General features: G+C 36.2%; 1 protein-coding gene across 12 annotated transcripts in view; it reads left to right on the forward strand.

Moving 5' to 3' along the window:
* The first annotated feature begins 2518 nt into the window (after positions 1–2518).
* Positions 2519–15896, forward strand: part of LOC109425852 (plasma membrane calcium-transporting ATPase 1) — a 300257-nt gene continuing 286879 nt past the window's right edge. For 9 of the 12 annotated variants that reach the window (XR_009998757.1, XM_062856705.1, XM_062856704.1 and 6 more), the window contains exon 1: positions 2519–3048. The gene's annotated coding sequence lies outside the window, so the exon portion shown is untranslated. The remainder of the gene's footprint in view (positions 3049–15896) is intronic. The other 3 variants (XM_062856715.1, XM_062856717.1, XM_062856716.1) reach the window with 1 other exon arrangement.

The raw sequence follows: 15896 nt of genomic DNA on the forward strand, positions 1-15896 counted from the left end.
ACTATTGTTTGGGAATAGACTCTACTGAGCCCTGGCGGTTCCTCCGTGTTTATCGAGCATGTCTGATGCATATGATCAGCCATACTCCATCTGCAGCAGCCGGTTCGTGATGAACCGTTGGAGGCGCATTAAAGTGTTAAAAAGGTGATATGTTTCACTAAAGAACACTACATTACAATAATCAAAATGAAACTCCTTCACTTTAATACCGTCAACCCCTGTGAACTTGGCCAGGGAACTAAGTCGGATCGGAGTTGAAGAGAAATTTCGCAAAAAATGCATCAGAATCTCCAAATTAATTCCTGATGAAGCTGATTTTCCTAATGAATTATTTAATAAATTCCCTAGTTCTGGAAAATTTCTTTGTTAAATTGGATTTTTGAATGTTATAAAATTCGTAATATGTACATTATCAAATATGTAGTACAGAATTTGTTGTGAGTTTAGGAGGTTTGAAAGAGATGAATTTTGGCACTTACTTGGTGGACCACAATTCGATCCGCTGAATCTACGCCGAATGAAGCATCCTTCTTCGCTGGACCCAGTCTGGTGCCAATAGTTTCTAGTCGAGTGCTCTTAGGTTATCTTCAACCGCACGATCTAACAGAGATGCGCAGGCTTCTTCCTGATTCACTACTGAACTTTATCTTCGCCTGTTATTCATTCGGCATCCTTGCGATGTGACAAGCCCAACTCAGATGGGTTTCCGGAACGCCAGACGCCGTCGTTTTCTTCAAAAATCACCGATCATTTTTCACAGCACCTCACGTTCAAGACTTTCCGATCGACTTCCTCCAACGTCACGTGGCTGGATGGATCAAACGAATACAACTGGATTTTTTCTTCGTCTGCACAATACGAGACCTCAGCTGGTAACAAAGGCCGTAGAAAACGGCTGCAAGACGCCTTTCCACATCACACTTTTGCTTGCACTTTCGCTAGATTTCCAAGGTAGGCACAAATTCTTCTATTTCTTACAAAACTTTCACCTTTCGCTACTAACATCGCTACCTTCTAGCGATCATGCACTTCACTATGTTCTGGTGTTGATGGTGAGAACAACTCTTTTCATCTCCCGCTTATCTCTTACAGACGAAATCTCATCCGCGACCCGTAAAATTGATTCCTTTCCATCAAACGTTGCATCAATTAGCTTAATCGGTTTCGTCGGAAAACCCTGTTTTACCATTATTCCAAAACTTGATTGTAACGCTAAGCTTGATTCCCCCTCCCCGCTATAGCGTAACATTTTTGTGCATCATACCATTCAAATTTTCACACAACACAACCCAAGTAACCACGGTGCTGAAGCCTTATTGCATGCAGATATACGGTGTACTTAGAGCAATCATTACTTTACATGCAAACTTAAAGTTGATTTAAAGTGGAAATGGGCAATTATGCGACTGCTTCAAGATTATACCAGTATAGTCCTAATTTAATTCTATAATTGCCCACTTCCACTTTAAATCAACCTTAAGTTTGCATGTAAAGTAATGATTGCACTAAATACACCGTATATCTGCATGCAATAAGGCTTCAGCACTGTGGTTACTTGGGAATAGCATAAAACGAGCTCACAAAATTATTTAATGCACCCATTCATTGCTCTCTCGATCGTTCCATCACTTATCATACAAGAGCGAAGAACCACCGCGATTCGAGAAAAGAGAGAGAAAACACTGAACACTCGCGTGGGTGGAACATGCTGATTCTTGGCTTTGGTGGGCATCACTGGTGGGCGCACTGTTTCCTTCTATCAAAAAATCTTCCCTCTTTCACTTTCTCACTGAAAAACTCGAGAAAACGCCAACAAAATCAAACAAAACCACCACCAAGCGAATTTCCTGTGCTAACCGAACTGCAGAACAAATATTACCCACATTTCGGGTGATTTTCTAGTACAGTGTAGATCATCAAACGATGTTTGGCAACCCTATCCTCACGACGCGATCGCGTGTAAACACATACACGGTTAATGTTTTGCAATGTTGAATGTGTCGGAAATTTTGAAAATATGCTTTTGGTCGAAATACGAAGTGACCGAACGTGCGAAAATTGATTTTTAACCAACTTAGAAATGTCGCAACTCAATTTGGATTAGTGCATATTGTTGCTCTTAATTAGCTTAATGATGCGCAACAGAAAACATTGATTCAAATTTACTTCGCAGCTGCAACTTCGCATGTGCTTCTAGCGACGACTTCGATTTGGTGGTGCGACGATAATAATGTTTACGAGCTAAACTAATGTTCTGCTTGAGAACTAAACTCCTGTTTTTTATAACGATATTTCCAGAAAAAAATGTCCATTTTACAAATTTGTTTTGTCTGCCAAGAACTTGACTCAAAGTATTCACCGCATACTTCTCGCGTGAAGTGGATTTAGCGTGACAGCGAAGGCACCCGAACCGAACCATCATCGTCATCATCATCGCGACGTCGACGAAGCGAAACGAAAGCCAGCAGCCCATCAGCACCAGCAGCAGACGTCATTTTCATTGTATTTCGTTCGCTCGGCGTGGCTTGTTGTACTTACGATATTGATCGGAGGAGGAATCCGATGCGGGTCCGCTGGTAATCTGTCCACCCTTCGACGTCGTCGTCTGTCGCGATCCGTACGGTGTCCACTCCGCCCCCACCGGGGAACCGTTTTTATTCCGCCCGTGCCGCTGGAAGTGTGAAAGTTTGGCCGTGCAAAAACGACAGTGTCCCTCCCGATCGGGATCCATCATTACTCCGGTCGTCAGTGTTATCGGGTGGTCGTGGCCTACCGTCGAAAGTGGTTGGTTTGTTAGTGTTGTCCGAACTATTTTACGACGGTGCGACCAGTGCGAATCCGGTTTTCAAGTGTGCTGACAGTGGAGAAATTCCCCGGAACGTGAGTGGCATTATTTGCTGTTGGTAGTGTATACACACAACACCGGCGAGACGTTTGAGTCGGGACAATCTTGTGCTGGATTGCAAACAAAAAAAGTTGAAGCATTTTGTTCTGGTGATCTGCGGCAAATGTGTTCTCTGTTATTTTAGATGCGAGTTACACGCTTCGGTAAGTTTCTATTCATTTTTATGTAGGTATAAGGTATATTGCACGGAAAGAAATCGCCAGCTAAGCTTTGTAAAAATTAACTTTTAATAACTGAACTCTTCTGATCAATACTTGCAAGAAAAACCTATAACTATAAAACCCTAAACCCTGATTTCACTGATATTGTATTGTATTGTATTTATTTTACGAAACGGTAACATGTTAGTTTTTAACTTTAAGTCATGTCAAGGAAAAACCACAAATGGGAAAAAATACATGGATATGGATATTCAGTAACGAGTAACATGGCCAACATCTACTGTAATCCCCGTAATCCCATACAAAGTCAAAACATTAGGTTCTAGTTATACATACTGGCTTATTTAATAGTTTATAACTGCCAGGCTTGCGTTTTGAATTTGAATCTAATAAATACAGTACAATACAATAACTGTGCACTATGGGCCAGAAATCAAAATTTCGCGACAAAATTCAAAAAAGTTGTTTCTTTTTAGATAAATCTATTTTTATATATGTATGATTGTTTGTGCTATGTTTGATTGTTTGCCGACTGTTTTTTTTTTATTTGTAACAAAATTGCATCGTTTTTTGTATGGAGAAACTTCTTGTATGCGAAAATTCTCAATTTTAACCAATATTAAGAAAAATGTAATTTGTGGTGAACAATGTGCCCAACAAATATAACGCCTACATTTCCCAACAGCGGGTCTCCAGTTAGCCTAGTGGTTAGGGCTATCGATCGCCAATCTGGAATCGGCGGGTTTGATACCCGGTTCTGGTCGGGAAAAATTTCTCGACTCCCTGGGCATAGTGTATCATTGTACTTGCCTCACAATATACAAATTCATGCAATGGCAGGCAAAGAAAGCCCTTCAATTTATAACTGTGGAAGTGCTCAAAGAACACTAAGTATAAGCGAGGCAGGCCAAGTCCCAGTGGAGATGTCGAGCCATAAAAAAAAAATAAAGAGTTCCAGTAAATTTAGTATATTTTGCATATTTGATGCACAAATTGCGATATCTTTAAGTTAAAATTAAAATTTTACAATATTTACTCAAATTTTATGGTTTATTTGCCAATTTGTTCAAAAAGTAGTAGTATTCGACCGTGTTCGACATGTAACTGGTCTAGGAAGCTAGTCGACACTCTTCTTTTTCGGATGCTACCGGACTTTTTTGCGGGAATTTGCGGGGAACCAAGATAGAGTGATTTTAGTGCATGCGTTAATTTTACAAAACTATGTTTTACGCTGTGCTTCAATAACCATTAACACCAAGATCCATTTTTGCCATTACGACGCTATCTTTTTATGGCTTGCGAAACAATACGCAACAAAGGTTTCGTTTCAGGTAAGACTGTGATTGTAGGTGTTTAAATCAATACCACACACTTACTCAAAGTGCAAAGTTTCGGTACATCAATTGACCACACGAATTTATGATTTCTAATAAGCTCAACTAATTAATTGTTCCTTTTTCCTTCCTCCAACCATTGATTATTCTTTCTAGTTTTTCAATTCATGGGTTAGTTGGCGTTAAAACTGTCAATATTTTATCAGAGAATTTTCCTCCTTTTAATCATAGGCGATTATTTTGAGTTATATTGACGTGGAGAACAGTGGCACGATCATTTCTTCTTCAGCCAAACGGCATTCAGAAAAATGGCGTTCGGCCAAATGACCCTTTCGGCCAAATGGCGTTCGGCCAAGCGGCAATCATCCAAATAACAGTCGGCTAAATGACTCGGAGCCGGTATTTGTACAATAAATAAATTACGCTCGCTCTTCGTACATATGTGCGAGTGGGATGAATATATTTGCGATAAATAAAAATATTTGATTTTCCTTGAAATATTCAAAATGCCGTGTCATTGATTGGCTCGGTAGCTAAGTCGGTAAAGCACTTGTGTAGCATAAAAGGGTCGTGAGTTAAAATTTCACTTGAGCTGTGGATTTGGCCCTAATTTCATTAATAATGTATCCATCTGTACATAAGTATGTACGTTGGATTAATTTTATTTTTTTATTGATCACACGGATTGATATACTTTGCACATTGGATAAGTGTGTGGTCTTGATTTAAAAGCTTATAATCACATTTATATCTGAAACAAAATCTTCCAGAATGGTAGTTGTTTGTTGCTATGTATATTGTTTCGCAAGTCATAAAGTCATTGCGTCGTAATGGCAAGATTAGATGATTATTGAAGCCCAGCGTGAAATATTGAAAAATTAAAGCAAGCACTAAAATCACTCTAACTTGGTTTCCCGCAAACTCCCGCAAAAAAGTCCGGAAGCATTCGAAAAAGAAGAGTCCAAACTAGCATCCTAGACCGGTTGCATGTCGAATACGGTCGAATACTTCTACTTTTGGAACACATTGGCAAATAAACCGTAAAATTTGAGTAAATATTGTAAAATTTTCTTTTTAAACTTAAAAGCATCGCAATTTGTGCACCAAATATGCAAAATATACTATATTTACTTTTCGGAAATGTATGCGATTTACTTGTTGGGCACATTTTCCGCTTTCCGAATTTCCGCTTATAAGAAGTTTCTCCATACAAAAAACGATACAATTTTGTTACAAATCGAAAAAATCAGTCGGTATATAATCAAACATAGCCCAAATAATCATACAAATATGAAAATTGATTGATCTTAGAAAAACAACTTTTTTGACTTTTGTCGCGAAATTTTGATTTCTGGCCCATAGTGCAGTGGAGGATTTTTCGTTTGACGAAAAGTTTCCTCCGGCTGGAGCGGGAATCGAACCCTCACTCCGTGGCACTCACAATACGCCTAAACGACTGACGCCGTTAACCGCACGGCCACGAAGCCCACCCAAAATGCAAATGAAAATGAAATGACTCCCTGGGCATAGTGTATCATTGTACTTGCCTCACAATATACAAATTCATGCAATGGCAGGCAAAGGAAGCCCTTCAATTAACAACTGTGGAAATGCTCAGAGAACACTAAGTTGAAGCGAGGCAGGTCAAGTCCCAGTCGGGACGTCGAGTCATAAAGAAAAAGAAGAAGATGGCCGGTTGGTGTGATGACTGCTGCGATTACACATGGTATTTGCACTGCGATTCAAAATCTACCATCATTGAAGACCTAAAATGTAGTCGCTTTTTCATGCAACGCACAATACCTCTGCGTCTGTACAAATTATTGTGGCTGTCGAAGTGTTAGTGGGATGTGGTTTGCAGCGTGTTCACACTCGTCGATGCCAGGCTTAAGGTAGAGTAGTGTATTAAATTACTCTGAAGATAATGCGGCACAGTTCGCTTGTTTGTGTGGGCGTGGGAGAAACGGTTCGCCCCTTTCCGTTTTAGCGATGGGGCTATGAACATGCAAATATGTATGAGTTGCGAGAGTCGGGAGAAAGTTGCAGGAAAGGGACGGGTCACGGAATGAACCCAGGATCTTCTGCTTACGAATCAGAAATGGTAGCCATTAGACCAGGCCCGGCAAACCTTTTACGACCGCGGGCCACAGCTGACACTCCATACCAGTTGTCGGGCCAGAAATTAAAATTCGACGATAGCTTAGCTTAGACTGACTGCACATACAGTGTATCAAACAATTGTTCGTACAGCAACTTTTTGGTCAAGATAATTTTTCATTCAATTTGAAATTCATGAAATTTTGACCAATCATAAACTATATATTGAATCTCCATTGGTAAAATTTTGAGCGAGATCGAATAAGTTTTCTGAAAACTCTAGAACTTTTAGTAAAACTTATAAGATTTTTGAACACATTTTTAAAACATTATATCTCAATAAGTACTGGATGAAACTTTTTCAATTTTTTTTTGTGTTACAGCTTATACCTAAAGCTTTTATATGCAGCTTCGTTTGAGGTTTTATATTCACTACATACAAAAAATATGAATAATCTTTATATGTTTAGAGTATTATTTGGAAATTTATCATATTTTGATCAATAAAAGTGCCAAGTGTTTTCAACTTTTTTAAACTCTCTTTATGTAATATTTTTATACAGGACCTACTAAACTACATATGAAGAGTAGGGCCTATGCATTTTTCGTTCAGTTAATGCACTTTTATTGGTGGAAAACGTTTGGCAGATTATATGTGCAAAATATGGTAATTTTTTAAATATCGTCAGCTACATAAGCACAATTTTATATTTTTTGTAGTCAATATAAAACCTCAAATGTAGCTGCATATGAAAACCTTAGGTTTAAGCTGTAACACAAAAAAAAAGTTTCATCCAGTACCTACATATTGAGATATAATGTTTTGAAAATATGTTCAAAAATCTTATAAGTTTTACTAAAAGTTTTCAAAATTTCACCAATGGAGCATTATTATATCATTCATGATTGGTCAAAATTTCAGCTTTTTTGATTGACGTATAAAAAAGTTATAAACATTTGAATGAAAAATTATTTTGACAAAAAATTTCCTGTACGGACAATTGTTTGATACACTGTATCTACAGTGTATCCAACAATTGTCCGTACAGCAATTTTTTGGCCAAAATAATTTTTCATTCAAATGTTCATAACTTTTCTATACATTAATCAAAAACGCTGGAATTTTGACCAATCATGAATCGTACATAAAAACTCCATTGGTAAAATTTTGAGCGAGATCGAATAAGTTTTCTGAAAGTTGTAGAACTTTTAGAAAAACTTTTTTGAACACATTTTTAAAACATTATATCTCAGTATGTACTCGATGAAACTTTTTCATTTTTTTTTGTGTTACAGCTGATTCCTAAGGCTTTCACATGCAGCTACATTTGAGGTTTTATATTCACTACAAAAAATATGAAAAATGTGCTTATGTAGAGGACGATGTTTAAAAATTTATTATATTTTGCACATAAAATCTGCCAAACGTTTTCGACCAATAAAAGTGCATTAACTGAACGAAAAATACATAGGACCTACTCTTCATATGTGGTTTAGTAGGTCCTGTATAAAAATATTACATTAAGAGAATTTAAAAACGTTGAAAACACTTGGCACTTTTATTGATCAAAATATGATAAATTTCCTAATGGCACTCTGAACATATACAGATTTTTCATATTTTTTGTAGTAATATAAAACCTCAAACGAAGCTGCATATGAAAGCCTTAGGTATAAGCGGTATTACAGAAAAAATTGAAAAAGTTTCATCGAGTACACATTGAGATATAATGTTTTAAAAATGTGTTCAAAAATTTTATAAGTTTTACTAAAAGTTCTATAACTTTCAGAAAACATACTCGATCTCGCTCAAAATTTTACCAATGGAGCTTTGATATATGGTTCATGATTGGTCGAAATTTCAGCGTCTTTGATTGAGTTATGATCAATTGAATGAAAGATTATTTTGACCAAAAAAATCCTGTACGGACAATTGTTTGATACACTGCACAATGGGAAAAGATAGGTATAAAACGCGAATAAATTCAATATCTCTGCTCGGAGTGGATGGATTTGAATGAATTTTTGACACAAATTGCAAAAATGTCTATAGTTTCAGATAAGGAGAGTGTCATTCGCCGCACGATGCTCTCTCTTTTTCACCTTTTAAGAAAAATCCTGAAGTGCAAAATAAACGATTTATTCAGTTCGTGTTTGTGTAAAAACTTCCGTAGTATCGAATGGAGCTGGTTTGGCTCAGCGCACAGCCCTAAAATTGGAATATCTTCAAGTAACCCCGATATCCCCTATTTCTTTGAAAATTCACATGCATATTCGCTCGGAGTGGAATGCAATCGACAAGAGAAGGAGCAAGTTTATGTCAAATTTCCGATACTATGGAAGTTTCTACACAAGTACGAGTAATAAGTCATTTATTTTGCACGCCAATCGGGAATAGATGAGGATTTTCTCAAAAAGATGTGAAAAAGAGAGCGCGGGGTAAAATGAGCTCAAAACACTGATTTCCAGCATCGTGCGGCGAATGACACCCTCCTTTTCTGAAACTATAGAGATTTTCGCTGTTTGTGTCAAAAATTCATTCGAATCCATTCACTCCGAGCAGAGATATTGAATTTATTCGCGTATTATACCTATTTTTTTCACTGTGCACTGTATGGTTGCTACTCCGTGATTGACCCGAACCAATGACAGTTGCACAATGAATCAACTGAATAATTGACTGGGAGTGGTGAACATTCTCACTGTGCACGCTTCAGAGGCTCACTTTAACGGTACAATAACGGCGCCGGCCACGTCCTTGCAGTCAGGTTGGAAGACGGAAGGAATATTAGTACCAACCTTTGTTAAGTGAAGGACCGCGTTTACCGCTGCGACTCCACCAAAGGCTGCAGGAAGGAGTGTTTGTTAGTAAGAAAGGTATCGTTGGAGAAATTGAAATTCGACGGTAAGATAGTTTTTTCAAAAACTTTTCTGAGCTTTACTGTTTAAGGTCAACCCGAAATTTCAGAATTCTAAAGATGAGAAACAGATTTTTGTTTCAACACTCTTCGGTTTTTATTGATATATTGGTGTTTTCAAAATATATGAAAATATTTGCAAAATATATTGGAGTTCGTGTCAGTATTAAGAAAAACAATGGCACTCATAAAGCAGGCTTTTAGGCTAGGTTCTAATATTTTTCTATGTAGTTGTGAATATTACGCAACTTACTATAACAATCCGTTTCCGCATTCTTTGCAAACTGCAGTAGAATCACTTGCCATGATACGGGACCTCGCAATACAGGCGACTTGCTCCGCCAAAGCTCCACTCCTCAATGGCAGCAACACACTCACTGTATCGTCATGATGATTGCTGTCACCGATGCTTACTAGGGGAAGGACACGCAAGGGGAATATCACTAATCATCATTCACACCCCACAGTAGTTTGTATCAGAGCTCGCTGAAAGCTCACTACAAAACTGAATGCTAGAGAATTTTGATTGATTTGTAGTTATTTATTTCTAAAGTTACTCGATCTTCTTGCTGAAATGTTTTCATTTAGTTATTTTACAAAGTTAGCAAGGGTTCTCAAAAGATCACAAAACTTTTATATTAACATAAACAGTTGCTTTCTCGCAATCTGTTAATGGAAACAAGTGTTTAAAAATGAATACACATTAATCGAAATACACTGTAAAAATATCATATTATACTTTTTTTTTTATTTTTCTTGAAAAAGGAAAAAAAAAATAAAATTTGTATTACTGCGCGGACCATCAAACCCGTCACGTATAATTGAGTTTTAAATTGTTGAAAAAATAATTGTTTTTTTTTTTTAATTTACACAAAAGAGACTTTTTTCTGAGCCACTATGTTTTTTTTCAGATTTTAAAACTTTATTTTAATACGTAAATTCATTTCCAAAAAGATTTTTGAAAACGGCTGCAAGAGGAGCTACTGCGGGTGCGAGTATAAGTGCAATATCAAACTGTATTGCATTTACTGTGTACATCATTGTGACATTTCAACACTTTTTAATTCGACATATGTCGAATAAGCGGAGTACGAATTAAAAAGTGTCGTATTAAAACGTGTCCAACTAGCAGGGTAAGACGGTATTTCAAAACCGTTAAAGAAGCGCTCAACGCGGTCGGACGCAGAACTGGGCAACTACATTAGAGAGAACGTAACCCATAACGCATACTGAGCTTGCACCAACCAAATGGTCAACATTCTAAAAAACAATAGGCTCACACTTGTTGTTCATAGGCCGCGAGAGTGCGGAAGATTGACATCTAAGCGCTGAAGGAGAGATAAAGTTGTGAAAGACGGACCCAGTTAGGGTGGTGCAACGAGTCCAGTTTGACTTTCTATTCCACAGAATCGTAACTTGTTCTGTGGCTTAGGCGGTTAAAGCACCGGACTAGCGAAACGGAGTCGTGGGTTCTAATCTCACCAAAAAAGGTGGTAATTTTCACATTTCTCTCCATTTGTCAATTCAACATACTTTGTTTTCAAATTCCTAAAATTTGTACGTCCTAGAAGGAATTACATCAGCAAATGTTGGAATCATCCAAGAAAATTCAAAATGGATTTTTGGTAGAAATGTCAATTAAAATTTTAATCTGTTTCAATGATATGTAACTACTTAAAACGTGAATTTTTGTAAACATTTTCGCAAAACAAAAATCCCATTCTTAATTTAAGCCTAACTTTATCAAACACCGTATGTTTTGTTCGTGCAGTTGAAAATCGAAATTTTTGACACGCGAAAATCAATTTTTCTCCCAAACCGTGCGTCGGACGTACGTCGGGCAAAGTGCGCTAGATAAAGGACCAGATCCGTTGCCCAGTGCACTACGTCCGACGTTAGGTTTCACGTAAGGATTTGGAGAAAACTCGATTGTCGCGTGTGAGGAATCTGCGGGTTTCAACCGCGATGACAATAACATATATAAACAAAAAAGAGATTTTCACACGAGGTGCTGAATTTCGTATCACTCACCTTTGGGGAAGATTTGTGGAAAATACTCGGATTTTTGACGTTTCTGAAAGGCTCAATGTATAAGTTGCTATGGAAGCAACGAACTTCCCCTTCGATTTTCTCCGTTCGAGGATTTTGTTAGATACGGTGTTTGGTAAAGTAAGGCTTGAATTCAGCTTGAGAAAAAAAGATTCTCATCAGATTTCTTTCATAAAAACTAGGTCAGTAACATATGGTACGATTTCCATTGCTTTCGATGTTTCGCGCGTGAGCCAGGTACGATGACCTACGAGGAGCATTGCTATTAACGCACTTTTTTGATTTGAATTAAATTTTAATATCGGAGTTTGTGGGATATTTAGGTCTATGCACAAGTTCTCAATTCAAACTTTGGGCATAAACTGTGTAGTCCCGTTCCAGTATTTTTCGAAAATTCTTTCACTATGACACTTCTAGGGTACCAAAACCCTGTTATTTTTTTTCTCATCCCATAAATACGAACTTTTTTAAAACTTTGTCGAGCAGTGTTATTATTTGTTTATGTTATGAAAAACACCGATTGACAATATTCCCATATAGAAGTTACATTATTCTATAAAACCCGATTTAATCCACCTATGGTGAACAGAACCCTTCTTACACTTATTAAAACTATTGTTGTATTATTTGTATTTAACATATTTATTTTGTGTGATGGACCAAAAGTTCTAGAAAATATTGTGGATTTGGCATCTAGTGGATTGGTTTCCAAAATAGCATCATGGACCATGGACTAAACTACCATAAATACCAGGCACCTTCTAGAATCTTGTATGAAATTTAAAAAAAATAGCTGACATGTTCTGGAATATTGTATCTTTTGTTAACTGCCAAAAGATCTTGAATCGATTAACAAATGGATAAAAAAATCAGCGAGATACACTTTGTCTAATATCATTTTTATTAGTCTAATCTAATCAGTCGAATAAATTAGCTCCGAAGTACTTGGTATTCATGGTTATGGTGCAAAAAGGACAAAAATGATATACAGTGGTTTTTCGGTTTTATCACGATCAAAAAAAATTTTACCGTGATATAAACGAAACCGTGAATTTGGTGAAACGAGAAAAAAAATGTAAATTTTTTATTCAAAGTCGTTCAGCTGCAAAATATATGAGTCGTAGTTCACATTTTTTAACAGTTTTGGTGGACTGGGCAATGCTGTATTGGTTTTATATTGATTTCGGAATGTTTTTGAACAAGTGTGATAAAAACGAAACGAAAATCGTGATAAAATCGAATAGAAAACCGTGAATTTGAGCGAGTAGTGATTAAAACGACTAGTGATAAAACCGAAATGCCACTGTGTCTGCTATGTTAATCAGTTTTGGAATTAGCTAGTTATTTTGGCTGTCCAGTTCTTGCATTTTCCCACAATATATAAATTCAAAGCTTTCATTTAACATATTGTTAGTTTTCATAGAATTCCTGTTTATTTGTAATTTGTTATTTAAAATTTTATTGAAAACAATAATCTGCTAATATACACTTTATTTGAGGTCAGCATTATTTATTGAACAATAATTTCCCATAGACTGGTCAAAAGTTCATGCAAGATAACAAGCGAATATAATAATAAAAAATGGAATTTATTGAAATACTCTTCGAAAGATATCTCAGTAACCAAATGTCCAAGCAAAATAAAATTTCAGGGCCTTTTACAAGGATACTGTAGCTTTCATTTGGTGCTAAGAGAACCCAAATCGGTTGACAGACGGCTGAGATATTTATTATGATACTAGTTTATTTGTGGACGCAGTAGCGCCCGTGGCAAGTGTTTTTTTTTTTCTTTATTTTGAGACTAAGTGTTTTTTTTTTCAATATAAACGGTTCATGTGTTATCCACGCTTGTAGATTTTTAATAAAACAGCATTACATTATTCTTCGTTTTGAAAAGTATTTTATTTGGTGAATTCAATGCAGCTTATATTTACATCTGAAAAACTTCGGAAGTAACCGGACAGACCAACAGGGCTGGGTTATTTCCAGCAACTGCTGCATTCGGTTGTCTAAGAGCGACAGATTTTTTTTCTGCATCTGATAGTGAAAAATAATTTAAGTGTCAGATATTAAAAAAAAATCAAAATTTTCAACATCTGTTGTCTATGATTTTTTTTTCATAAAATGCTCAGTCTGGTTATCTTAGGTTGTCGCTGGTTTTGTTTTCTGCATCTGATAGTAAAAAAGAATTTAAGTGTCAAATATTAAAAAAAAACCAAAATTATCAACGACTTTTTTCATCAAATGCTCTGTCTGGTTGTTTTAAGTTGTCGCTGGTTTTGTTCTCTGCATCTGATAGTGAAATAGGATTAAAGTGTCAAATATTAAAAAAAACAATCAATATTTTCAACGTCTGTGGTCTGTGATTTTTTTCATCAAATGCTGTGTTTGGTTGTCTAAGGTTGTCGCTCGGTTTATTCTCTGCATCTTATAGTGAAAAAGAATTTAAGTGTCAAATATTTAAAAAAAAATCAAAATTTTCAACGTCTGTTGTCTGTGATTTTTTCATCAAATGCTGTGTCTGGTTGTCTAAGGTTGTCACTGGTTTTGTTCTCTGCATCTGATAGTGATAAAGAATTTAAGTGTCAACTATTAAAAAAAAAAACAAAATTTTCAACGTCTGTTGTCTGTGATTTTTACCATCAAATGCAGTGTCTGGTTGTCTAAGGTTGTCACTAGTTTTATTTTCTGCATCTGATAGTGAAAAAGAATTGAAGTGTCAAATATTTAAAAAAAATTAAAATTTTGGACGTCTGTTATCTGTTTCTATTCATCAAATGCTTTGTCTGGTTGTCTAAGGTTGTCACTGGTTTTGTTCTCTGCATCTGATAGTGAAAAAGAATTTAAGTGTCAAATATTTTGAAAAAAAATAAAACTTTGAACGTCTTTTGTCTGTGATTTTTTTCATCAAATGCTTTGCCTGGTTGTCTAAGGTTGTCGCTCGTTTTGTTTTCTGCATCCTATAGTGAAAAAGAATTGAAGTGTCAACTATTTAAAAAAAAATCAAAATTTTCAACGTCTGTTGTCTGTGATTTTTTTTCATCAAATGCTTTGTCTGGTTGTCTAAGGTTGTCACTGGTTTTGTTCTCTGCATCTGATAGTGAAAAAGAATTCAAATGTCAAATATTTTGAAAAAAAAATAAAATTTTGAACGTCTTTTGTCTGTGATTTTTTTCATCAAATGCTTTGTCTGGTTGTCTAAGGTTGTCACTGGTTTTGTTTTCTGCATCCTAGTGAAAAAGAATTAAAGTGTCAAATATTTAAAAAAAATTCAAAATTTTCATCGTCTGTTGACTGTGATTTTTTTTCATCAAATGCTTTTTCTGGTTGTCTAAGGTTGTCACTGGTTTTGTTCTATGCATCTGATAGTGAAAAAGAATTGAAGTGTCAAATATTAAAAAAAAACAATCAAAATTTTCAACCTCTGTTGTCTGTGATTTTTTTTTCATAAAATGCTCAGTCTGGTTGTCTGTGATTTTTTTCATCAAATGCAGTGTCTGGTTGTCTAAGGTTGTCGCTGGTTTTGTTCTCTGCATCTGATGGTAAAAAAGAATTGAATGTCAAATATTTTATTTTTTGTGAGAATTTTCCCGCGTGCTGCGTCTGGTTGGCTAGTCACCGGACAGACAAACAGGGCTATTATATATACACACTTTGACACTTGGTCAAAAATCTCAAAAAGTTTAGTTATATAAATCCTAAGTACTCTTCGAAAGATATCTCTGTAACCAAATGTCCAATCCTAATAAAATTTCTGGGCAATCTACTAGGATGTTGTAACTTTCATTCGGTGCCAAGAGAACCCAAATTGCTTGACACACGGCTGAGATATTTAGTATGATACACTTTGTTAAAAATCTCAAAAAGTTTAGTTGTATAACTCCTAAGTACTCTTCGAAAGATATCTAAGTAACCAAATGTCCAATCGAAATAAAATTTCAGAGCGTTCTACTAGGATGTTGTAGCCTCCATTTGTTGCCAAGAGAACTCAAATCGGTTGACAGACGGCTGAGATATTCATCAATATGCTAAATGTCAAAAATCTCTCAAAAAGCAAACCTATATTACTTCAATGAAACTTTTTGATGATACATATTCAGTAGCGTTGCAGTGTTTACCGACTCGAAGTTACCGCTCGAAAATCACAATGCAAGGCTTAAAAATCTCTAAACTCGTGGTGCACGATTTTTGTCCTATTCTGTTCAAGTTGGGACAAACCTATGTCGCATTGGGTAGAATGTCGCAACAAATTCAGGTTGCGACATTGTCGTTATTGTTGCGCGATGGTTGAATTTTGATTCACTGCTCGTCCGTTCTCGCAAAACTGGGCAATCTTTTTTTAAATGCAACTCTGATTTGCAGCTGAAGCACTTCGGTTTGATTCCGTCGAAATACACTCTTCCCTTCCTGTTGCGGAAGTAGAGGATATCCG

This window comes from Aedes albopictus, chromosome 3, assembly GCF_035046485.1.
Source record: "Aedes albopictus strain Foshan chromosome 3, AalbF5, whole genome shotgun sequence".
Classification (NCBI taxonomy): domain Eukaryota; kingdom Metazoa; phylum Arthropoda; class Insecta; order Diptera; family Culicidae; genus Aedes; species Aedes albopictus.